This window comes from Solenopsis invicta, chromosome 1 (genome assembly GCF_016802725.1).
Source record: "Solenopsis invicta isolate M01_SB chromosome 1, UNIL_Sinv_3.0, whole genome shotgun sequence".
NCBI classification, from domain to species: domain Eukaryota; kingdom Metazoa; phylum Arthropoda; class Insecta; order Hymenoptera; family Formicidae; genus Solenopsis; species Solenopsis invicta.
In genome coordinates this window covers 93541-120829 of record NC_052664.1, presented here as the reverse complement: position 1 = coordinate 120829, position 27289 = coordinate 93541, and the positions used below count along the sequence as shown (strand labels likewise).

Genomic DNA, 27289 nt, shown 5'->3' with positions numbered 1-27289 from the left:
AAACTTTACCTTTAATAGATTTAAAATCTAAAAAATATTTTCTTTCAAAAGTCATATGTGATGTGCATCCGCTATCAATTATCCATTTATTCTGATTTCTTAAACAATTACCACTATCAAAAACTTGAAAAGTAGCATAATCTAACCTGTCTTCAGATGCAAGGTTTACATTTCTCCTTTGGTTACCCTTGCCACTGTCTTTTTTATCCTTAAAATATCGTTCAGATGTCTCCTTCTCCGTTCGGTTCTTGCGATGATAGCAGTCTTTTGCCAGATGATTCGTCTTCCCGCATATGAAGCACTTCCTCTTGTAATTCTTCTTGAATGGATTCTTGGTTGCGTACGCCGTCTCCAGACCACTGTTGTTACCTTTCTTCAGCGTTTCTCTCTCCTTTTCTCTAAGAATCTCAAGGATTTCATCCAGCTTCTTGTCACGCTGTGTTTTTAATATCTCACGGATTTGATCGTATTTTTTATGAAGTCCTCTAACGACGTTGTACACCAGTTGTCTTTCTGATACATTTAATCCTGCGGATACACATTTTACACCCAGACCCCGAGCACGGCTGATGTATTCGTTAACCGTTTCATTGTCGAGCATTTTGATGTTCTTTAACTCCTCTCCTGCGTCGATTGCTCTATCCTCTGCAGGCCCCGCATATGTATCATGGATTGCTTTCCATAATCTCTTCGCATTCTTCTCACTCGCAAATTGTAAAATTTGGCTATCACTTAGCGACAATCTGATGCAAGCTATGACGTCCGCATTCTTCTCGTCCCATTCTTCTTTTTCTTTTTTCTTATCATCTCCCGTAGGCCGGTCTAACGTGAGTACATTCACCAATCGCTTTAATTGTAATACTGATTCCATTTTTACGCGCCAATTAAAATAATTATCTCCAGTCAGCAACGGAATGGTGGGCAATGCTGTTTTCTCTGCCATTTTTGTATTACGTCTAATACGTTTTTTAATCCTGCTTTTTCCTCCGGATGTCGGTTTCACTTTATTATTTTTCTTCGTAAACCACGCTCTGCTACCAAGATGTTAGAATTACAAAGAATAAACCGTCTATCCTTTAATATCTCGTTTATTTATTAACAACGATGGAAAAATAGATCTGACATGCAGGACAACTTTTTTATATCTAAGAAGAACAAAAGAACTAAAATAAATGCTTCACGCGATATCTCGATATTAGATATTACATTTAATAAATCGCTTTGTAATATATAACATGTACTCTTACAATTAAAATGTTTTTTTTTTTTTGTAACTTGCAGAACTTTTTTTCTATATTTATTTAAAAAAATTAATGTTATTAATTTTTTTTTTCTACGTAATTCTACGTTTATTTATTCAATTTTTCTTCTTCATGTGTAACTGCATTGTGTGTGGAATGTCGTGCGTATTTGGACGTCACCGTCACGGTGTAATGGAGAAAAATGTTACATTTACGTATTCTTCTATGGTTATAATGGCCGATTGTGTTATAGGACTGTGTAATAGTAATTGTGACCAAGTATGTAACTATGTGTTAATGCATTTTACGACTCTTCTTTTGTTACCTGAGCGGTTCCCCCTTAGTCCCCCTCACAGCGAAAGGTCTAACATTTGCCTTTTATGGCCAAATAACTTTCACTTTTTTTTCTGCCGAGGTTCTGTACTGATTTTTTTTATCCTTTCATTTTTCCTTCTCTTTCCTTAAAAATTTCGAATTTTGCCGTTTAGTTTATCAGTGTTTTTATGAAATTTCCTCGTTTAGTTGAACAGTCTTTTCGTGACCGTGGTTGAGAAAAGACTTTCTTTGCATTTGCTCGCAACTGTCGAGAGATCGTTCTTTTGCAGCGTTTTAGTTTTTTAGTTTTTATTTTTTTTTACATTATATTTCTTTTTGTTTTTTTGTACGTGACACGATACATTTTTTATTCCAAGTTTAGTGTTGTAGTATCTCGTACGGTTTTGTTAAATTTAATCAGTGTGCCAAAGGATTAACGTTGGATTTTCATCATGTCTGCACGACCAAAAATTGGAAGACCATCTAAAATAGATAAGTGCAATGTAATCGATGTATTGATGAATTATAAAGACCGCTTGATAGTTGAAAATCGGAAAGTTATTTCAAAATTTGACGAAATTTGGATAACAATAGCAAGAGAATTAGAAAATCGTATGACGCCAATTTCTTTGTATACTTTTGTTTCGTGCAATAAATATGGCGTAAGGGATCAATTATCTGACCGTCTTTCTGTCTCTTCTCATCAGTCGATATCGAACATCCTGTTCAAGAGTTAACGAGCATTACTAGTATTTCAAGAAATGATTCGACAAGAAATGATTCTACGATAAATAATTCCGATATGTCTCTAAGTAACGTCGATGGTGTATTAACATTTACTGTCACCATGCCAAAAGCTGATTTTAATGCAATGATAATATATAAAACATATAGAAGGAAAGAAAAAGGTCGACCTCTTTCAACGCGACAATATACAGTATTGCAACCTGGTACGTGGCAACAAGTATTTACTGAAAAAATTTGGAAATGTGCAAAACTATCATGTGGATTCAATTTTAAACGACATAAATTAATTAACAATGGAGAATCAGGATACGCGTATGGCACGTGCAAATGTGGTTCACTGATAAAATGCATTATTAATAACACAAATGAACCAATAACAGTAATAAAATGTAAGTTTATTGAAGGAGAAAAAGAAAGGCGTTGTGGAAAACGATATTTAAGAAATCCTATTAGACAAGCTATTGTGAATGAATTAGAAGGGAAAAGTGTAATGAAATATCGAGTTGAAATGGCAGAAAAGTTAATGCACAGCCAAGATAATATTGAACCTCCTCATTTATATGATGCAAATGTTTTACGAGTTGCCAAACATGAGATTAAAGAAAAAAATTATTTTGATAAGAATCCAATAAAAGCTTTAGAAATTATGAAATTAGGTCCATTAAGGAATATTATTCATAATATCGGCTTGAATCCATTCTTTGTACATTATTGGTCTAATTATCAATTGGATGTATATAGAACATATACATTAGACCAGACATCTTGTATTTATATTGACGCAACGGGAAGTATTATTAAAAAAATGAAAAGGCCTGATAAATCAAAGACAGGACATATATTTTTATATAATTGTGTCGTTAATTCCGATAAAAGTGGTCTTTTTCCGGTAACACAGATGTTATCCGAAAGTCACAATACAAATGCTATACATTATTGGCTGATTGAATGGATACGATTCGGTGCACCACGACCACGTGAAGTTGTATGTGATTTTTCACGTTATTAACAGCAGCTATACGAAGTTTTACTAATTGTTCTACGCTTGACGAATATGCAGACGCTTGTAAAGAAGATAATTTACCAGCTTGCTACATACGTATCGATGTAGCAAGCTGGTAAATTATCTTCTTTATAAAAAAATATTCATCCTTTTTAAAGGATTTACGACCACGTATAAAACAATTTTATTTACATATATTAGGACAATTAATTTTATGTCGAAATATTGAGAGTGCAGCTGAAGTATTAAAAGGGATTTTAATTATTACTCAAAGCAAAACAGAAGGTAACACAAGAGAAAATAAAAGAACAGAAGGTAACACAAGAGAAAGTAAAAGAACAATATGTGAAGAATATAAAATAAAAATGAAAAATCTTTTTACACAATATTCAGAAAATATTGACTCTGATAATATTAAAAATTATAATGATGTAGAAGATGAAGAAGAAAACAAATTTAATAAGTGGAGTCATTGGGCACAAAATATAAATGATAGAGTCAAAGTTTTACTGGCTGATAATGAGGGAGACAGAGAAAATGCTCATTATTTACCGAAATTAGCTGATTATGTTATGAAAGATGTTAAATTGTTACCTTTATGGTCTTGCGTTTGTCGAGATAACTTTGGATATGGTAGAATACCTGCCAGCAGTGCTTCCGTAGAAAGTGATTTTAATATAATAAAAAATGTTATGTTAAACGCAGAAAGAACACCTATGCGTGCAGATGAATTTGTGACAAAGCATGTGAATTACATGAGCGGTCATTTAAAAATAGCACACGTAAATACCCAAAAAACTCAAGATCTTGATTTAAGAGAGAAAATTGCAGAAGAAAATAATTGTTCAATACAAAATGATAACGAAATTGTTAGTGAAAATAATTTGAGAAATAAGAAAAAATGTCCAGCTTGTGAAAACAGGCATGAACCGATGGTGGACACACATGTTATGTGTGCAAAAAGTTTGTACATGCTCTGGATGGATGCTCTATACCAGTTGGAGAAGAAGGATACGGACAGCAACGAATATGCATAGACTGCCACAATATAAATAATGTTCAAGATATAATTGCAACGAAAGAAGTTGAAGATTGGCGAGGATTGGCTACAGTAGACAAACAACCTAAAGGAAGGTACTTGCAAAAGGATAGTATACAAAATGAATTTTTATTAGATACTAATATACATAAGATACCAATAATAAAAAATGGGAATAATATGTCTTTAAAACCCGTTAAAATTGAAAAGAATAATTATTCATTAACAAATACCTGTGCATTTGATAGCATTTTACAATTATTTATTGCTGCTTATTTTGATACAGAGACTATCAAACTTTTTATACATAATGTATCAGATTTTAAATTTTGTGAATTAATTAAAGAAATGGTATCTTATGGCATAAAAAAATCATCGTACAAACTTCGTGCGATGATTTTAAAAGATTTATTTACAAGCAAAGAATTGCCAAATAATTGTATTCTTATTAATTGTGAAGTATCGATTGGCTTTTTGTGCAGAAATTTATTTCAGAAATACCCATCATTTAGGGAAATATCCAAATGTGAAAAAGGATGCCCCGAGAGATTCAAAACGTTGTCATTAGTGCAAGTCCAACTGGAAACATTATTAGAAAATAATATGAATGAAATCGAAAAGGACGTTATAATTCAAGGATTTCGTTCTTGTATTCAATCGAATTGTGATGGATTGGAGAGCACGATAATTTCTAACATAGGTACGTATATTGTGTATCTTAGTAATAAGTAATACAAATTTTTCAAGTTATTCAATAATATTCCAAAAGACATTACAATCAAGATATTTATTTTATTATTTGGAATTTATCGCTGCTTATTAAAAATGTAAAAATTATTGTATGTATATGGCGCAAAGTTTCAATTTGCAATGCAATTTTTTATCAAATAATAGATTTAAAATAAGTGATTTTTAAATTAATGAAATTATAAACAAGTAAAAATTACCACTCATTACATTTTAAACTTACAGTTAATAATAAAAATTTTATTTGTTTGTCAGTCTTAAGTTTTCATAAAGTCTTTATCAAAAAGCATGTAAAATGTTTAGTGATCTTTTTAATTATATTTTATATTATTGATTTTACATTATGTAAAAATATTAAATAAAATTGATTTTGTTTAATTTTCAGGACAATATATCTTAATAGAAACTTATTCCACTTCTGGTGATGGAGAACAATATGTTGTTCAATTGAAACATATACCAAAAAAAATTAAATTTTATTTCACGATGGACGAATATAAACTCGCTGGATTAATTAATTTTAAATCACCTGCAAAACAAACTAGACATTCAACGGACATTCAAGATATTGGTCACTACACTGCCATTAGTTACCGACGTGGTAAATGGATAAAATATGACGATTGTAAAGATGCAGAACAAATTTTAAATGATAATTATACTTCTAGTCCACATATTATTTTATACATTGCACAATAATTTCATAAAAAGAACATTAATATTTTCAAGAATTTATTTACAATTAAAAAAATTTTTTTCTTTTTTTTAAAAAGTCATATATAGTATAATAACTTTGAAAATTATGTATTATATTAGAATTTTTAAGAAGTATGTATTATGTTAAAATGCGTTCGCGCAATGATCATATGAGAGCGTGAACGATTGATTATATAGCAAGTATACAGCAATATATATTGTATATATTTGTAATACAATAAAAACATGCGTTCGCGGAATGATCTTGTGAATTTTTGAACTGCATTAGTTATTACCTTATTTCAGTTTTTATCATTTTTTATAAATTAGCGTTCGCGTAATACTCACAAGTGAAATTCATGTCGTGAACTGCAATTGTTACTACTATGTAAATCATAATTGTATAGAGAAGAGAGAACTGTAGTAACATTTATAATTAAAAGGGTTCTAGATAAGAGTGCTGAATCACTCAGTAATATTCAAAATGATCAGCAATCTTCTACAGATGCTTAATATATATAAGCGTCCGCGCGATGACTGTATAGGAGCGTGAACTGCCATTTACTTGCTTATTTTGTATAGATTTGTATCTGTATACATTTTATATACACACACAAAATTCTGTATATAACAGTAAAATAAAGTACAAATAAATAAGTATATCTGTTTATGAACATTTTATTATTAACACCACCTTACCATTATTCTTTCTATTGATAGATAATATCTTGCAATTATGAGTTATTGTAATCCTATGTTAAATTATATATATATATACATTGAAGCTTGAACGATTAGATTCGTCAAAGTGTCGTTTGACAGATTCTAGATTCAAAGTAATAAAATAGTTATTATTAAGATGTGATTTATAAAAAATCTAATGCACTGCATAATCGATGGAAGAAAAAAAGCGGTTGTAATATAGCTAGCCATAAAAATAATTAAAAAATATTAGTTTAGTTTAGAAGAAACACAATACTTTGTTACAAAATTATATATTTTTAATTTTTCATCGTTTAGAATTTTCCTACGTTCAGAAACTTTAGAAATACCATTAGAAATTTCATTAGAAATATCATTTTCTCTGTTTAACATTAAACAACAAGCATAAAATAATGTCTCTAATGTTTCTGAACAGCGTCTTTTAAAATGACTATCAATTTATCAAAGAAATATTCTGATATAAAAATTTCGCTTAAAAAATAATATTAACAAAATTCCATGTTATTATTTTAACATTGTATAACTCGAAATGTGTACAGCCAAGTAAAAACTTAAATATCAAAAAAATACACAAATATACGTACATTTGTGTGATAATACACTCAAATTTAAGAATAATAAAGAAGTATGTGTAATTAAAAGTTAAAAGTATACCTTGAAAAAGTTTAGAAGTGCTCAAAAATGCTTTATAACAAATGTTAATTATTATGTATTGGCATATTAGCATCACTAAAAAACGGCGGACTACTAAACGAATAACTTCATAAGCAATTGTTAGAATTCATCACTTAACGGAGACAATAGAGGTAACTGTAATGTCCACAGTAGCTATAATACCTTCTTTTCATCTATTAATAACTCGGTCACAATTTTTGTTAGAAAGCAGGAAGTGAGAGGGTAAGGATTCTGTCAATTAAGCCTAAGATTGGATCAAGATACAATTAAGATTTAAATTCATATAAAAAAAATATATTTATTAAATTATTACATGTATTCCACGCATGCAAAAATATTACTTTAATTTTACAAAATATTATTTAAAAATAAATTATTATCAAAAATTAGACATATTTAAAAAAAAATACAAAATGAAAATGAAAACTACAAAATTTATTACAATAAAACGTGGAATAAAAAGCAAAAAATATAATAAAAATAAAATTAATAAAAATGAAAAGTCGCATATTTTTGGTAAATAATTACATTTTGACCACGACCGCGACCACGGACACGGCCACGGCCACGAGCACGACCACGTCCACGATGGACACCTCGTCCACGATATCGATATTGTTCGGCCAGTTGTGGCTGCTGTTGCTGTTGCAGCTGAGGCTGTTGTTGCGGTTGCTGCTGTTGTTGCGGTTGCTGCTGTTGTTGCAGTTGCTGCTGCTGACGCGGCTGCTGCTGATGCGGCTGCTGCTGCTGCTGTTGTTGCAGTTGCTGCTGCTGTTGCAACTGGGGCTGCTGATGCGGTTGCTGCTGCGGCTGCTGTTACAGTTGATGCCGCTGTTGCAGCTGAGGCTGCTGCAGGGTTTGCTGCTGCTGTTGCAGTTGCTGTTGCTGTTGCTACTCCAGTTGCAACTGTTCTAATTGCCGCTGTAGTGGCTGTTCCATATCTGTAAGATGTTTTAATTGGCGTCTTTCTTTACATTTTGCTCGAGAGCGCTGTAACGCAGCTCTTCCGGGGCGTCGTTTTGATCGAAATTCTAGAATATATAAAACGAGCAAATAAATTTAAAAATATAACAGAACATATATATATACATATATATATATATATATATATATATATATATTTACTTATTTATTTAAACTTTTTTTTGTGTGCGTTTGTTTATATATATATATATATATATGTATGTATGTATGTATGTATGTATGTATGTGCACACACACACACACACGCGCGCGCGCGCGAGCGTGTGTGTTTGTAAATGTTCTGTAATAATTTTAAATTTTATTTGCTCGTTTTATATGTAGAATTTTAACACATTTACACACACATAATATACACACATGCATACGCACACGCACACTAAAGTTTTATTAAAATTAGAAAAAAATTAAAACGCGTTACTAAAATTAGTTTTCAACATTAGTATTAAATATATTAATCCTTTCACTACTATCCTGGATATTTCATGTCGGACTGATTCTTTCTCGTACAAGTTTCTCAAAAGTGTAATGGATTATTAAATTATATGCAATATTTTATTATTTTCTAAAATTAAAGTTTAATTTGTTTTAGGAAACAGAAAGTATGTACTTAAATTTTTATAAATTTTTTGAACCATTTAAAGTAGGCGAAAAAATGAACAGATTCGAGATATCCAGGATAGTAGAAATAAGCAATTCTTTTGAGTACGGTATTATAAGAAATTATATTACCTTGCATTCCATTTCCAGTAAAATTAGACTGCTCCATTATACGGCTTTCTATCTTTGATTTTTTCTAGAATTATAAAATGTTCACAATAAAACGATGTACGCTGTACGATGTACGCATAATGAAAAATTATTGAAAACCATTAATGTCGAACTTACTTATGCTTTTGTCTTCGCTTATTTTGTCTCCACTACGGTCGCGAAATGACTGACAAACTAAAGGTCGAAATTCAAATTTCTCAAGGAAAGCGAAAGAAAAGTAGAGAGAGTATATACGAAACAATGTACCAATCTCAAGTTTGTGTAAGCAAATAACAATAAAGGTAAATAAACGTGACTTTAACGAACAGATTAAACAGTACAGAAATCAATACATGTTTACTTCGGAAAAGAAAAGATACATAAATAACAACCAGATTTAATTTATGTGAATTTATAAAATCCATGATCAGTAAACTTATGAAAATACTAGTAAAGTATTAGTTAACAATAAATTATTAGTTAACAGCATTAATGTGTTTAACATTTTGAGTGTTTACATTTTATTTAACACCAAAATGCCGCTCCAAAAATATTAAACGTATTAATATTTTTAACTAACAATTTATTGATTTTATTACTGGTATTTTAATAAGTACCCTAATGATAGATTTCATAATTTCACATATATTAGATCTGGCAGTTTAGAAGAATATAAAGTGGATATTCATGTATACTTTCCCTTTCGAAATAAAAATGTATTGATTCCTATATCTTCAAACTGTTCGTTAAAAGCCCATTTACTTACTTTTATTGTTAAGAATAGAAAGGTTGATAAAAGATTAAAAAAGTGCCACACCGTGGCGTAAAGAAAAATGACAAGATAATTGGTCAGATGTAAAATGGCCCTAAAACCGTTTGTACCATGCGAGGAAATAGATCGATGACAAACACAGAAATATTGGGCATTTATATAACATATCACACAGAAATATACGAGCACAATTTCGTTCTAGCACATATTCTTATAACACATAATAAGGTCATAATCATACACAAACACATATATGTAACACTGTTTCACCTCTGCACTATAACAGTTTGCAGATAGCACTAAAACCCGAAATTGTTTCATCTCGACATTATGATGTCCAAGGAACATTTTAGTATATAATTTTCACGAGCACCAAATTTTCTGACGATCTGGAGAGTAAAGTTAGTGCGCGGCGCGCGCTCTCCGCGCAAAAACAATATATTTTTCAGCAGTTGGCATCGAGCACCAAAGTCGCAAATAATTTATTATAATACTACGATGTCTAAGGAAAATTTTGATATAAGATTTTTACGAGCACCAAATTTTCTGACGATCTGGAGAGTAAAGTTAGTACGCAGCGCGTGCTCTCCGCGCATAAACAATTTATTTTTCAGCAGTTGGCATCGAGCACCAAAGTCGCAAATAATTTATTATAATACTACGATGTCTAAGGAACATTTTGATATAAGATTTTTACGAGCACCAAATTCTCTGTGGATCAGAAGAGTAAAGTTAGAGCGCGGCGCGTGCTTTCCGCGCATAAACAATTTATTTTTCAGCAATTTGCATTGAGCACTTGATTTAAAATTGATATATTTTGATACTTCGATGTCTAAATAACATTTTAGTATATAATTTTTACAAGCGTCAAATTCGACGATCTGATAACTGATTTTTTGCACTATCGGACAGGAATTAATAATTATTATTATATTAATAACTTTGAATCTTGTTGTATTATGATTATTTTCGTTTTCCATGTCATTTTACTACCAAAAACATACAAATTTAGTGGTCTGTAAGTATTGTTCTCCAAGATCGCAATGCTGCGCTGGGTTTATAGTGATGTTTTTTTAAACAATTATTAATTTTTAATTTTTTTTTAGGGGTTTCTTTGAGTACTAAATTAGCACTAAATTCTAGTGTACTTGTTTTGTGTTTGTGACCACTGTATATATTTTTTTTATTATGGAGGGATCCAGCTTGCCATTAAGCTGCACCCCCCATTTTTTTTTTTAATTACTGCTAAACGGTTTGAGCACCAAAATTCGGACTAGAGTACTAAATTAGCACCTAAAAAGCACTAAATTTTTGACCTAGTGCGAACTCGATTTTTGCTGGTGGGGGTCCAGCTTAATAGAGGTCAATAAGTTACTGTATTAACTTACGTATATACTTGAAAGATATTGTTATATGTAATTTATAGAACTCATTGATGAACAAAGACCGTTAAATCAGAGTTTCAATATTAATTCAAATGTAAAACTGATTTACGCAATAACAAATATGATGGCAATTAAAAATAGATATTAAAAAAGTATTCTCTTTTGAAGAGTTGCCAAAATTTTTTTTTAAGACGACACAAAGATCAAGTAACATTAAACGAAGCATATTTATTTGTTACTCACTGATCACATATTTTAATAATATTTTAATATTTTCTAAATTAAAATATGTTACTTTCTTGCTACTTATTAATCACTGTTGAATACGCGCCCAAGAGCATGGGCGTTGTATGCGCGCGCACCTTATTTCTCCGTGTGGTGGCTACCGCCAAGGTCCGTGGATTGGCGTTGGAGGGGAAGGAAGGTCGTTGCATAGCCGCCATTTTCGAGACAGCGAGTCAGTGTTAGTGTATGTACGTAGATAGTAAGGTACTACAGCTATTAGTTGTGTGAGTGAGCGAGTGTGCAGTAAAAGTATGGCCGCCGCCATTTTCGTTCCACATCGTTGAAGTGGATGCAACGACCTTCCTTCCCCTCCAACGCCAATCCACGGACCTTGGCTACCGCGAGTCGAGGAGACTGTAAGTGTACGTCTCTCCCTGCCCAAGACTGAGAGAACATAGAGACCGCGTGTGATTGTAAAGAGTTATCTCCGCGACATTTGTAATACTGTTTGAACTCTGCTTGATAGTAATAAAGTCATTCATTTTTGTTGTAAACTCGAGGGACATTTTCTTTCTTGTAACCGAATATCCCGACCGCAACATCGTGGCGACCGTGACAGGACAGTGATTAGAGTTGCTGGTCATTTCATTTAAGCGGAAATTCAAGGAAGTGTTTAACAATGGATCAAGTGAAGTTAACACAGAAAGTAATAAGAACAGCCTTTACAAGGGCATATACTTCCTTTCGAGCGGAGAAAGAGAGAGGGTCGTCGGACCTAACCTCACTTCAGGTACAGTTCGCGCTCATTCGAGATAAAGCGAGCGAGCTCAATGAGTTGAGCCAGAAGCTGCGAAACTTGATGATTTAAACTGGTGAATCGGAAGAAAACATCTGCAGAGAGATAGAACATGCGGATGAGTACGCGGCAAAATATCATCAAGCGAAACTTGAGTTAACCCAGCTGACGGAACGGCAAGATACTCGAGAGGCGAGAACGTCGGTACCAGTGCTGCGGACGCATCCTACGATTGCAACACAGGAAAGTATACGCGCGCTTAAATTGCCGAAGATCGAATTGAGGCGATTCGGAGGTGACATTAAGGATTGGCTGCCGTTCTGGAACACATTTAAGAAAATACACGACGATACAGCATTGTCTAGAGAGGACAAGTTTCATTATTTAGTACAGTCCACGGTAAAAGACTCGCGTGCTTACGAAGTTGTGAATAGCTTTCCTTTAACGGCGGACAATTATGAAAAGGCAATACAGAGCCTCGAATCGCGCTTTGGCAAAAAAGATTTACTCATTGAATTCTATGTGCGCGAACTTTTGAAACTAGTATTAAATAAGAATAAGAAAGTAACGCTCATGACAATTTATGATAAACTAGAAACACAAATGCGAGCACTTGAAATTCTGGGCGTTACCACTGACATGTGCGCAGCAATGTTATTCCCGTTAGTTGAATCCTCACTGCCGGAAGAGACTCTAAGATTATGACAGAGAGCGATGATACAGCTAACTCCTCAAGGAGATGCTTTCGTAGGAAATCTTACAGCCAAAGATCGTCTTACTAATCTTATGACCTTTTTAGGAAGAGAGGTTGAAAGCGAAGAGCGAATTCAAATGGCGAAGACATGCTTCGAAGGTAGCGAGGCTGAGACGGTCAGAAATAAGAAGAAAACGAGAGATCAAGATCAAGAAGCAGCGACAGCAGCTAGTCTATTATCCGTGAAAGAATCTAAATCACAAAGATGCCTGTTCTGTGGAGAATATCATGACAGCTCGAGGTGCGACAAAGCCAGAGGCATGGATATGGACGAGAGGACCAGGATCGTCAAAGAAAAGAATGGCTGCTTCAAATGTTTAAAGGTAGGCCATAGTTACAAAAAATGTTATGCCAAGGAAAAATGTCCTTGGTGTAGTAAAGGGCATCCCCTTCTGATGTGCCGAAATCTCTCCAATAAAAACGATGCGAAGGAAGCTGACGAGAAGAAGTCCAGCAAATCAGGTTTCAGCGAGGGAGATAGTTGTTTAGCCAATGTTTCCTGCGACGATAAGATGTTTCTACCGTTATTAAGAGTCAAGATGCGCGGACCAAAAGAGTTGATAACTGTTCGAGCTGTTATTGATACCGGTTCACACCGATCCTATGTGTTAGAGAAGGTGGCCAAGAACCTTGGTTACGAAACGAAAGGTGAGCGAACGATGATACATCTGCTGTTCGGGGGAATCAAGACCAGACCTCAGAAACATAAAACCTGTCGGATTCGTATCGATAATCTGAAGGGAACATACCAATGCGATTTTGTCGCCTTACAACAAGACACTATTTGTCAGGATACTCCACCGGAAACTAATGGGCCTTGGGTGGATGAACTGGAAAAGAAGAACATACGGTTGAGTGACACCGGCGAAGGCAGCGAATCCATTTCTTTGTTAATAGGAGCCGATTTTGCAGGTAAAATAATCACGGGTAAAGTTATACAAATAGATCCGGGGATAACAGCATTGGAGACAAAATTAGGATGGACAATCTTAGGCTATGATTTCGAGGATGGAAATGAAACAGATACGGCACTGATGGTTGTCTCCATGTACGCACAAGAAGCCGACATATCACATTTATGGAGACTCGATACGTTGGGCATTACTGACCCCATAGAGAACGTTTCAAAGGAAGCACGTCAAGCTGAGATTAAGAAGATATTCCTGGAAACGACGGAGATCTCAAAAGAAGGACGTTATGAGGTCATGCTACCCTGGAAGGAAAGTTATCCGCCGTTGCAAGACAATAAAGAGGTAGCAGAAAAACGATTGAATCTCATGACCAAGAAATTGAAACAGGAGAGCTTGTTTGAAGATTACAATTTGATCTTTTGCAATTGGCTCGCTGAAGATATCATTGAGAAAGTACCTGTACACGAAAGCGACAAAGAGAGTTTTTATCTACCACACCGGCCTGTCATTAAAGAAGAAGGAACAACAAAAATCCGGCCGGTTTTTGACGCTTCAGCAAAAAGTAGAAAGGATTCGCCGTCGCTCAACCAATGCCTCGAAACAGGGCCTAACCTTATTGAGCTCATTCCAGCACTGCTGCACCGGTTTCGAGAACAGAAGATAGGAGTGACAGCAGATATTGCAAAAGCCTTTTTGCAGATTAGCGTCTCCCCGAAGGATAGAGATATTCTGAGATTCCTGTGGTGGGATGCCAACGGGGAAATAGAGATTTATCGACATCGTCGGGTTGTCTTCGGCGTAACCAGCAGCCCTTTCCTTTTGGGAGCTACCTTAGAGTTATTCATCGGAAAAGCCGTGAGTTCGGCTGCTTCGCCACAGAAAAACCAAGTGTATGAGAAATTAACGAAGTTTTTTTATGTAGATGATTGCATTACTAGCGTCGATTCTTATTCTGATTTTGAGGTTTTTCAGAGAGAAGCCAGCTCTCTCTTAAGCAGATCCAAGTTCCATTTGAGAGATTGGAAATATACAGGAATGGATTGCGAGAAACGAGCAACAGTTCTGGGGCTCACCTGGAATATCAAGAGTGACACTCTTTCGCTGGCAGGCTTTTCCTCGCAGCTTTTAGAGGAGAAAATTACGAAAAGACTCGTGTTATCATATGTATAGAAGATTTTTGATCCTCTGGGCGTCATTTGTCCCGTGTTGTTGAGGCCAAAATTATTGTTGCAACGTCTTTGGACCCGACATACAGACTGGGACACGGAGATCGATCCGGAGAGCAAAGGGGAATTTCTAGAGTGGACACGACGATTGAATCTCCTTCGTCTTTTAAGGTTTCCTCGCTGGATTTTTGGTGATAAGAGGAACATTGACACATTGTCATTTCATATTTTCGTAGACGCAAGCAAGGATGCTTATGCGGCCGTCCTCTTTATACGAGTGGAAACAAGCGAAGGGATCAAAGTACACTTAATTGAGGCTAAGTCAAGATTAGCGCCGAAAAGCAAGAAGACTATTCCACGTCTCGAATTGATGGCTGCTTCCATTGGAGCAAGATTAATGCATTCGTTCGACAAGGCGATGGATTATCAAAACGTCAAGAGATATTTTTGGAGTGATTCAACCACTGCCCTAGCATGGATACGGCAAGCGAGACAGTGGACAGTATTTGTTTGGAATCGCGTCCAAGAAATCAGAAGCCTTACAGAGGTTGTGTCATGGAGATATGTACCAGGAGCTATAAATCCCGCGGATCTACCTTCGCGAGGATGCGATGCGAGGAAACTTCTAGATTCAAGATGGTGGGAGGGACCCGCCTGGCTAAAGATGCCCCCTGAAGACTGGCCTGCGAGTGAAGAAAAAATTAATGAAGAAGCGGTTAATATGGAACTGCGTAAAACAGCTGACCGACTTAAAGAACGGTCCTATCCAAAGAATGCTAAAAAAGGAATCGTTATGATGGATGCTGCAGAGAAAACGAAAGAAGAGGATATTCCTTGGTACCTGCAGAGATTCTCGACATATCCTAAAATTTTGCGTACGATGGCCTGGATATTAAGATTCATAGGCAATTCTCAGAGAATGCATGTAGTCGTCGATCAAGAATTGACTGCAAAAGAGATCACTGCAGCAGAGTTATACTTCTGAAAATTGGCACAGAGTGAATCTTTTCAAAAATTAAAAGATGCCCGACTGCAGGGAATAGGGGCCTTCGAAGAAAAGGGTCTTATACGCATAAAAACGGCAATTGCTAATCGTCAAAATACTTTCTGTTTCAGATACCCCATAGTAATGGATCCCACACATTTATTGACGAAAAGAATTATCCATTATACTCATTTGAAACTTAATCACGCAGGTATCGACATTGTCATGAATAATTTAAGAGAGAAATTCTGGATCCTTCGGTATCGTCGCACGGTACGCGCCGTTATTTACAAATGTACGATCTGCCGTCGACACAGGGTGAAGAATATAGAGGTATCGTCTGGACCATTACCGGAGGACAGAGTACGAGACGCCGCAGCTTTCGAAGTCACCGGCGTCGATTACGCAGGTCCACTTTTCTTAAAAGGTGGCTACAAAGCTTATATTTGTTTATTTACCTGCGCAGTCTATCGTGCGGTCCACCTAGAGTTAGTTACATCATTGTCAACGGAGGAATTCATAGAGGCCTTCAGAAGATTCATAGCACGGCGAGGAAGGCCCTCCGTCGTCTACAGTGACAATGGAAGAAATTTCATGGAACTGGCGAATTTGCTACGGAAGATCAACTGGCAGAGGATCTCTCAGCATTGCGCTCTCAAACAGATACAGTGGATTTTTAACCCGCCTTCAGCCGCTTGGTGGGGAGGATGGTGGGGGCGCCTTATTCGCCTTCTTAAAGATTTATTAAAAAGAACGCTGAGAAGAGCCTCATTGAGCTATGAAGAAATGAACACGGTTTTGTGCGATTGCGAAGCCGTCATGAACTCGAGGCCACTTACTTACCTTCCGGAGGAGAGCACGGAGCTTATGGCAATCACTCCAGCTATGTTCATTAGCGATATCCGCGAAGTGGGTGTACCAGACTTAGACCAACTTAATAAAGGTCACTTTGCACAAAGAATACGCTACCGTCAGAGACTGAAGGAAGAGATCAGAAGTCGCTTTCGTCTTCAATACCTAGGACAATTATCCAGGCGAGCAAAGCATAAGAACACTTCTACTCAAGTCACAGTAGGTGACGTTGTACTAGTGGGAAACGATATACAGAAGCGACTGGACTGGCCGCTTGCAGTAATTAAGGAAGTTTTTCCGGGTAAGGACGGCCACAATAGAGTTGTAAAGCTGAAGACAGGAAGAGGTGATTTAATCCGCCCAGTACAACGACTGATTCCATTGGAAGTAAGGCAAGATGTGAGAGAATCCGAGAAGTTTGTTAGAGCAAACCAAAGCAGGCCCAAAACGCACGAGAAGCAGAAACCTGTTCCTGAAGAAGAGATGACTTCCTCAGAGGAGACGAGTTTCAAGACGCGAAGTGGACGTCTTGTTAAGAAGCCCAAAAGATTTGAGGCATAAATTTAATTTTTTGTTCTGAATTTTGATTTTTGTTTTAGTATGTTGAGTTGCGCTCATATCAAGAAGACGCAACTCAAGGTGGGAGAGAATGTTGAATACGCGCCCAAGAGCATGGGCGTTGTATGCGCGCGCACCCTACTTCTCCGTGTGGTGGCTACCGCGAGTCGAGGAGACTGTACGTGTACGTCTCTCCCCGCCCAAGACTGAGAGAACATAGAGACCGCGTGTGATTGTAAAGAGTTATCTCCGCGACTTTTGTAATACTGTTTGAACTCTGCTTGATAGTAATAAAGTCATTCATTTTCGTTGTAAACTCGAGGGACATTTTCTTTCTTGTAACCGAATATCCCGACCGCAACAATCACTAATAGTAAAAAGATTTATAAAGGAGGTGGAATAAATGGTAAAACTTTCTTCTACACCAAAAATAAAAAAAAATCTTATTCAAAAGAAGTGTTGCTATCATTGAAATTTCGTTGAAATTGGCTATCATTCTTCTTTCTTAAGTATTTTGATCTTCTTTTTGCCATTTATAACGTAGGTTGCGTTTGTAAATGAACTTTATCTCGGTAAATATTTTTGACTGTGGTCTATTTTTAGTTTCCATTATTTCATTTTTGAAACATTTCCATGGCAGTAATATATATTGTTCAATGTTTAGTGACGAACAAACTTAATAAAACCGTATTCTGTATTTTTAATTTTATCTCACGTCTATGTGCAAATCAAAATAAATGAATGTGAATAGTATAATATAGTTATTAGGATATCATCCATGATAATGACTTAAGTATTTATAAACTTCCTTTTTATTCAAAAACATCCAATAATAAACATCGTACTCAATTTAGTTCTTTGCAAACAAACCAATTTTTCGATATCGGTCGCTTACTACTTTATCTATAACTTTGTCAAATTACTAAATATCGATAAAATATTCGAGGAATTTTAAAGATTTAAAATAATAAGATTATTAAACTTAAGAAATTAATTTCTTTTAGCTTTCAAAGGAGAATTCTTTTAAACTAAATAATAATATAATAATTATAGATTAGTCTTTATATTATTATATTAAATTAAATAAATAAAATAAAGTTATATTACTATTACTGTTATTATGATTATTTTCTTAAATTTATTTATATTTTTAATAAATCGAGAAAAAAATAGATGTTAAAGTAATAACAATCTCTTAACACACTTTGATCTATATATATCTTAATATTTATATAAATTTAGAAACGTAACTTATATGTTAATAATTTTGCTTATAGCATCGGTACAATTGGCCGTCTCTCCGTGCCGTTCAGCAAACAACATCACTACCGGAATCTTCGAGACCGGTACACCAACTGTGCTTACGCCGACGGCAACCTGAAGATCACATGGCTCCAGGAATCCTTCGACCTCAGTTTTCTCCAATATATACGGGAGGTCACCGGTTACGTGCTCATCAGCCACGTGGACGTGCGCAAGATCGTCCTCCCGAGCCTACAGATCATCCGTGGCAGGACCCTTTTAAAGCTCAATATTCACAACCATGAGTTCGCCCTCTTCGTTACAATGTGTCAAATGCACAACCTGGAGATGCCGTCCTTTAGAGGTACGTTGTCTACTTTATTCGTATTATGTAAGGGATAAAATAAAATAAGGCATAAAGTACTTCCAAGACTTTATTCAAGTTGACATGACTGGAATGAGATTCAAACGATAAATGACGTATCTGTATGATACGTTTGAATATTTAGTTATTTATGTAAAGTAATTATTTATGTAAACTGATTATATTTATAATTTACATTTATAATTAATGACGTGACGTATACAAACATTTTAACAATTAACATGTTATTAATCTAAAGCTTACAAATATACAAATTTGATATTCTTTAATAATAAATTAAATATCTCTTAAAAATAATAACATCGGTTGAACATTGTTAAGCGAGAAATTTAAGATGACCTGTCATTTCGTTTGCGACAACACCTAACTTGCCGCACTTGATTTCATCATAGATATACTTAATGGGAGCGTGGGCATGTACAACAACTACAATCTCTGTCACATGAAGACTATTAATTGGGAGGAAATAATCACAGGTCATGGCGGAAAATACTTTTACTTGTACAATTTTACATCGCCAGAACGAGTATGTCCAGCAAGCGATGAAAGTTGCAAACAGGGCTGCTGGGGCGAAGGTCCGGAGAACTGTCAGAAGTTCTCGAAGATGAACTGTTCGTCCAGTGCTGGCAGGGCAGATACTTCGGTCCTAATCCGCGCGAATGTTGCCATCTTTTTTGCGCGGGTGGCTGTACCGGCCCCAAACAAAGCGACTGTCTTGCCTGTAAAAATTTCCTCAATGACGGCGTGTGCACGCAAGAATGTCCGCTTATGCAAAAGTAAGTCACCTTATATACTTGCATCTTTACACAAGATTAATGTAAAATGCTACAAAAGATGTTACGATCACGATAGCTTTGGCCCATCAACATAAAAGTGATTTTTGGATGCGGGAAACATGTTTAGCGAGAAACACACGCGAGAAATAATAAAAAAATTCTCCTATTAACAAATGCTAAAATAACTAACAATTACAAACGGAAAAAAAGAAAGAAATTTCTTTTAGTTGTTTTCTTTTTTTTAGAATTTGTGTTTAAGAGAATCGTGCTTCAAAAAACAAATTATCTGTTTTAAAAACACATAATTTTTTTATATAATATTTATATTTTTAAAGTTAAACTTAATAATATTTATTTTGGTTTATTTATCTGTTGGTTGAAAAGTTTTTTATCTTTTTGCTGTGTACCTTGCTACAAATGCTTTCAAAAATCATTTTTATTTTAAAAGGCCAAAGTTATCGTAATCGCCTCAATGTTACAAAATACAGAGTAATATTTTAATTTACCGGCTCGGTCGTTTCTCCATAATTAATCAAGCAAATAATATTTTTCTGAGCATTTAAGCATATTTTTCTACATAATAAATTCTTTAAAAAACTAGGATTTTGCTTATATTGCAAATTAATTTAGATGACAAAATTAATAATAAAATTTAATATTTAATATCCAAATGTTGATGATACTTTTAGATATAATCCAACGACTTATTTATGGGAAGCCAATCTTGACGGAAAGTACGCATATGGGGCGACATGTGTAAGAAAATGTCTGGATCATCTCTTAAAAGACAACGGTGCATGCGTCTTGTCCATCGAAAAAGAAAACAGTGAATCTGGAGTGTGTTCCTTGCGATGGCCCTTGTCCAAAAACCTGCAAGGGCGTAGAAAAGGTGTACTCTGGTAACATTGACACCTTCAAGGATTGTACTATTATTGAAGGATCTTTCACGATTCTGGATTAGAGTTTCGAGGGTTTTCAACACGTTTATCTAAATTATACGTTCGGCAAACGATACGAAAAGATGCATCCCGATAAATTAAGAGTCTTCAAAACGCTGAAAGAGATTACGGGTTATCTTAATATTCAAGGAGATCACAAGGATTTCAAGAACCTTTCGTACTTTTGTAATCTAGAGGTGATCGGAGGCAGAACGCTCACGGAATATTTTGCGTCGTTGTACATTGTCAAAACTTCTCTAGTATCTTTTGGCCTGAGTTCTTTAAAAAAGATTTATTCCGGCTCGGTCGTTATTTTGGAGAATAAAAATCTATGTTACGCTCAAAGCATCAATTGGACCAGAATCAAGAAATCATCTGAACATAAAAACCTTTTGTCTAATAATCGAAATGAAAGCGAATGCAGTGAGTATAGTAAAATGATTTAGATATAAATATGATTATATAATATTTTTTTAAATTTAAAAATTAATTCTTCTTTATTAACATTCTAAATGGAATAAATTTTTTGTATTGTAACATGTATATTTGTTATAATAAAGTTTACTTTGAGAGCTATTTTTATGTTTTCAAGACTAAATTAAAATTATAATCACATGTTTGAACGATATTTACTCACTTTTATATAAGTAAGTTATATTAAATTTCTAATATGAAAACCTTACAAAGTATTGTCTGACTTGCAGTTAAAGATGGTCTCGTGTGTGACGAGGAATGTTCAAACGAAGGATGTTGGGGAACGGGACGACAACAATGCTTATCGTGTAGAAACTTTCTTCGAGGAAATGACTGTCTTCGAGATTGCAATGATACTGTGTAAGTCAATAAGCGTAGAATTAAATTATACGAAATTGAAAGTTTCAATAATATGACTTCTGTGCAATCGAAATTGCTATCCTAGATCATGGATTGAAGGTAAATTGAAAATCTTCCGTGAGAAATTAAGCCTCAATTTTTGCCATTTTTTTATTTTTTTTCATCGTTATTCATCTCGTAAGCATATTACGTGTGTATTATGCAGCACGTGCACTCTTAGTACTTTAATTGCATTAAAAAAGTAAGTGTTATGAATGACAATCTAAACAATTTGAATTACATTTAAATAATTTTTCACATGTACCATTTTATTTTTTTATTTTTGCAAACTTTTTATGTAATGTTTTATTTCCCGTTATTTTAATTAATCTTTTTTATTTACACCTTTTACATGTCACTTCTGTACATGATAATTCATTGTCGCTTAATAATTTTATTTACGATTGTGTTGTCAGAATGTATCAAGCAGACGAAAAAACTTGTAAGATGTGTCACGAAGAATGCAAAAATTCCTGCACCGCTCCTAGTGCCGACCAATGCAAATAGTGCAAACATGTGCGAGACGGACCATTCTGTGTGCCCGAGTGTCCGTCCTCGAAATACAACGACAACGGCCAATGTAAACATTGCCACCAGAATTGCGTAGGCGGTTGCGAGGAACCAGAGAACAACATAGGCGCCAACGGATGTCATAGTTGCGAAAAAGCAATTATGAACGGCCATGTACCAGAGGGATGTTTGCAAAAGAAAGAGTCGTGTCCCGATGGTAAGTTATATCATCATTTTATAACTTTTGTATTAGCGTATGAATATATTTATATTCTATATAGAAAAATAGAAAAAAATTGATACTTTAATTATTATTATACAACCAATAATTATATTATATATAAAAAGAGTTGTGCTATGTTAATTATTTTTATTAATTCTACAAATGTTTGAAAATAATAATAAACGTTGTTACAAAGTATAATTAAAAATAATAAATTAATTATAATACATTTTTTAAACAATATGATAATAAGAGGTAAATTTATGCAATTTCTCAATGTTATAACAAGTATTATTTAATGTCGTATGAAAAAACGTTTATATAAATTTTTTTATTATAAAATTCGCAGGACATTATTACGAGTGGGTGAGTTCGTTGGAACAAGGTCCTTTAAAACCTCTCGCCGGAAAAGCTGTCGCAAATGCCACCCACGTTGCAAGAAGTGCACAGGATACGGCTTCCACGAGCAAGTGTGTCAACAATGCACCAAGTATAAAAGAGGGGAGCAATGTGAAGAAGAATGTCCTGCCGATCATTTCATGGATTCTGACACGCAGCTATGTATACCGTGCTTCGCAGAGTGTCGAGGATGTTTTGAACCAGGCCCTAATTAGTGCTACAAATACCGGAATTATAAAATTTATATTGTACGTAGACGTCAATATTAAAGAAGTAATTTTTATTACGCTTTATATTCATATCTATTTTATTACAATACATAAACGTCATAGACAATACAACATACTTGGGGAGGAAAAAAAATATAAAAAGGAAAAAAAGATCTTTTATTTTAATAATATCAACATCAAAATACACAGATCTTCATAATTATAATTTATAATAACATGCGGCAATGAACATTTCAACGATGATAATAGCTCTTATTCAACATAAATTATATACAAATAATTATAATTCAGAAAAGAATTTTTTATCTAAAATATAAAATTATTTGTTAAATAAGCACTATCATTCTTGCTGAATAGCTCGTTGTGGCTTTTATTGAATTATTAATTCTTTTTCTACATTACCAAGCTTCTATATTTTTTATTATTATTTATAAAACCTTTATATGTATGAAAAGATTTACAGTTATAATATTAATTTATATAATTTACATATTTAGGATAGGATAGGCGATCCCGACGATAACTCAACATCCTTTAACTGCACGGAGACCTATCCACCAAAGTATCTTCACAAGATTTTTCCTCCTGACAGTGAGCCATACTGTTCTATAGAAACATTAGGCCTCGGTTACCAGATGGAAAACGAATTTCATCCAGCTGTTTTGGCTGGCATTGGTGTTTTATTAGCGGTGTTTGTTATTGTCGTCGTTGTGTTACTGTACTTCTGGCGAGTAAAAACGACAGCTAAGGAGAACACAGTGAAAATGACGATGGCTTTGACCGGATTAGACGACAACGAACCACTTCGACCGACAGGTATAAAACCAAATCTTGCCAAACTGCGAATCATCAAGGAAGAAGAGATGAGGAAAGGCGGTATATTGGGTTATGGTGCTTTCGGCAACGTGTACAAAGGCGTCTGGGTACCCAAAGGAGAGAACGTAAAAATTCCAGTTGCTATAAAGGTTCTTCATGATGGCACAGGTGCAAAGAATTTCTCGACGAGGCTTATATTATGGCTAGAGTTGAGCATCCAAATCTGTTACAATTACTTGCGGTATGCATGACGTCACAGATGATGTTGGTGATTCAATTAATGCCCCTGGGCTGTCTGCTAGATTTTGTAGGCAGGTACAAAGACAAAATTGGTTCGAAGCCAATCCCATTGGTTCGAATGCCCCTGGGCTGTCTGCTAGATTTTGTAGGCAGGTACAAAGACAAAATTGGTTCGAAGCCACTGTTAAATTGGTGTACGCAGATCGCGAGGGATATGGCTTATTTGGAAGAGAGAAGATTAGTTCACCAAGATTTAGCAGCGCAAAATGTCCTCGTCCAAACTCCAAATTGCGTGAAGATCACCGATTTTGGTCTTGCTAAATTATTGGACATTAATGAGGAGCAGTATAAAGCTGTAGGCGGGAAGATGCCAATTAAGTGGTTGGCAATAGAATGCATTCAGCATCGATTGTTTAATCACAAATCGGACGTGTGGGCTTTTGGGGTGACCATTTGGGAGGTTCTCACTTATGGTGGTAGACTGTACGAAAATGTCTCTGCTCGAAACGTGTCAGAATTATTGGAAAAGGGCGAAAGATTACCGCAGCTCGCGATTTGTACGATTGATGTATACGTGATTATGATTAAGTGCTGGATGCTTGACGCTGAATCCAGACCTAGCTTTAAAGAACTGGCCGAAGATTTCGCGAAATGTCTAGAGATCCTGATCGATATCTTGCCATTAAAGGAGATAAATACACGAAACTGCCTTCGTATACACTACAGGTAATTTTTGCTTGTATGCAAAATTTGCTGTATTACCGAAGATAATTATGTTGATATAATAATTAAAAATTATTAAAATTATTATGTAATGGATTTCATTGATAATTGCGTTACGATCATATCAATAATGCTTCAAATTGTTCATATTATATCCGTATACTTAAGCAGTTCATTAATATAAAATATATTAGATATCGATAATAATCTATGAATTTTTAATGACTAATAATAAAAAATTGTATATTCCCGACTCCTAGAATATAATAACTTTTGTAATTTTACTATAGAACAAAAAAATAAGAAGAACAATACAATTTCTATCAAAGCAGATTTTGATACTTAATAATATTTCTGTATCAATTATTAAATAAATTTTTTTATAAAATACGTACCGATACGGATTGTCGGTACAGATAAAATTTTTAAATCAAAGTTAGAAATAATACCTTATAACTTTTTATAGTAATCATATAATGACAAAAATTTCCAATGTAGAATTTCACAATACGTACGGTTTAGCATTAGCTCGACTCTTAATTTGAATTTTTAGGACGAAAAAAAGATGATACGAAATCTCGCATCAGCGATGGATGGTCTTGAAGCTTTGGTGGATGCTGACGAGTATCTACAACCTAAATCACGAGCTCCACTTCCGCCTGCAATTTCCGCATCAAGTACTTCTGGCTCACCGCCAAATACGCCAGTGAAATCATGCTGGCCGAACGGCAAGCCACTCGCCGCTGATTCTCCAACGCCGCAAAATCAGCAAAATTGGGGTAGAGAGCTCTTGGGGTATGGCGGATATCATGGGAGCGGAAACGCGTCGCACGAGGCGAGCAATTCCGGTCAACACACGCATTACGCGCATCCCAATGGTCACTGCGGACATGTCGCAGGAATGGATAACTCGAATTCGAGATATTGCTCAGATCCATTGAAGATGGTCGGTGTTAGAGGTAAGCAAAATGTTAATTGCTAAAAAAAAATGAAATAAAATGTCTATTGTGGCAATGATTGATATTGAATCATTATACGCACGAACATCGTGGGATGAATTTCAACGAATCAATGGGATATTTCAGATGACTGCTTCGATACAAAAGTGAATCAAGTAATGCACATTGTTGCGCATCAGCAGGCTCAAGTCGGAAACTTGAAATTGGATTTGCCATTGCCACAACTGCCAGTCAATACAACGCAATATATGGATCTCATTGGGGAATCCAAGCCAACAGGTGAGAAGTAAACCTTGGTACTAATCTCATCTCTCTGTTCCTCTTCAATCCTTAGATTTTATTAGAGCTCGGTAACACCTCAGCGTACATTTCTGTGCAGTGCACTTTTTTACAATTTAAACAGATATAAGGAACTTACAGTTTAAACACCGATTCCAAATAATCTAATTTTGGGTATTAAGATACTCTCGGAGATTTGCTATTACCTTCCGAGAGATAGATTCCGAGATGTATGCGGAATCTATCTTTCGGAAATTAATGGCAAATTTGCCACAGAGAGCACAGACGCAAAACTTTCTGCGTCAATACCTACAATTTAATAATTTTATCTATAACGTATAACGTTGAAAATAGAAATGTATTAACTTTTAAGAAAATTTTTTTTACTGTATTTATTCGTACTTTTATATATACAAAATTTTGTACAACGTCTAATTTAATTTTTCCTTACTCCATATATAATATTTATTTATTTTATCACTTTATATAAATGTATCTTTTATCTATAATTTTATGTGTCTACATATATGTATTTGTGCTCTTTACAAAACCAAAACTTTCTTATTTTTTATCTAGAACTAGAATCAAAGCGGTTGAACAATGGATTCCGAAAGTATCCAGACTTCCTGAGATGTTAAGTATTTCGTAGCCGCGAATCTCATGGCCGGAAATATCATTATTATGAATCATTCTTAACAATGAGAGAAACTCATCGTCATTACGATGCTCTTTTACTTTATCCAGTAAGGTGTGCACCGCTTCCTTTGTTCGACCCGATACAGCAATCAATTTCGGCAACAATTCGATAATGTTCAATGGCGATGTCAGTTTTGGTTTGCTTTTTGGATTGCTCATTAGGATAATATGCATTTGTGCCACCAAAACCAAACGAGTTAATACTCATAAGACCACTTATGAGTATTAAATCGTTTGGTTTTCGTGGCACAAATGCACACATTATCCTAATGAGCAATCCAAAAAGCAAACCAAAACTGACATCGCCATTGAACATCATCGAATTGTTGCCGAAATTAATTGCTGTATCGATAACAACCGAGCGATATGATTTAAAATATCACGAGGATATGTCTAATACGACAAAGACGTGAGCGTGCGCACTTACGATAAGTTGTTCGGACATGTGATAACTTGCACTTACTGACTTTTTCCAGATAAATGACTTCCTTCACTTCCGTTATCAAAAATATCATCCTTTGCGGTGAGCGTGATTTTTTCTAGATAGGGAGTCAAAGATTAAACTTTTATCGAGCCTTTCGTTTTATCGACAGAAAAGAATGTCAAAAATATACTTTTGTTAGAAGAATTTTTAAGGTTTGGCTCTTAGCCTGATTTTTTTCAAAGGTCAACTTTTGAC

The 27289-nt window shown here is 34.8% G+C and overlaps 2 pseudogenes; both read left to right on the top strand.

The window, feature by feature from the left end:
* Positions 1-18838, top strand: part of LOC105206862 — a 174230-nt pseudogene extending 155392 nt beyond the window's left edge.
* A 521-nt stretch (positions 18839-19359) lies between these two features.
* On the top strand, positions 19360-26955 carry LOC105206611 (annotated as a pseudogene).
* The last annotated feature ends 334 nt before the right edge of the window (positions 26956-27289 follow it).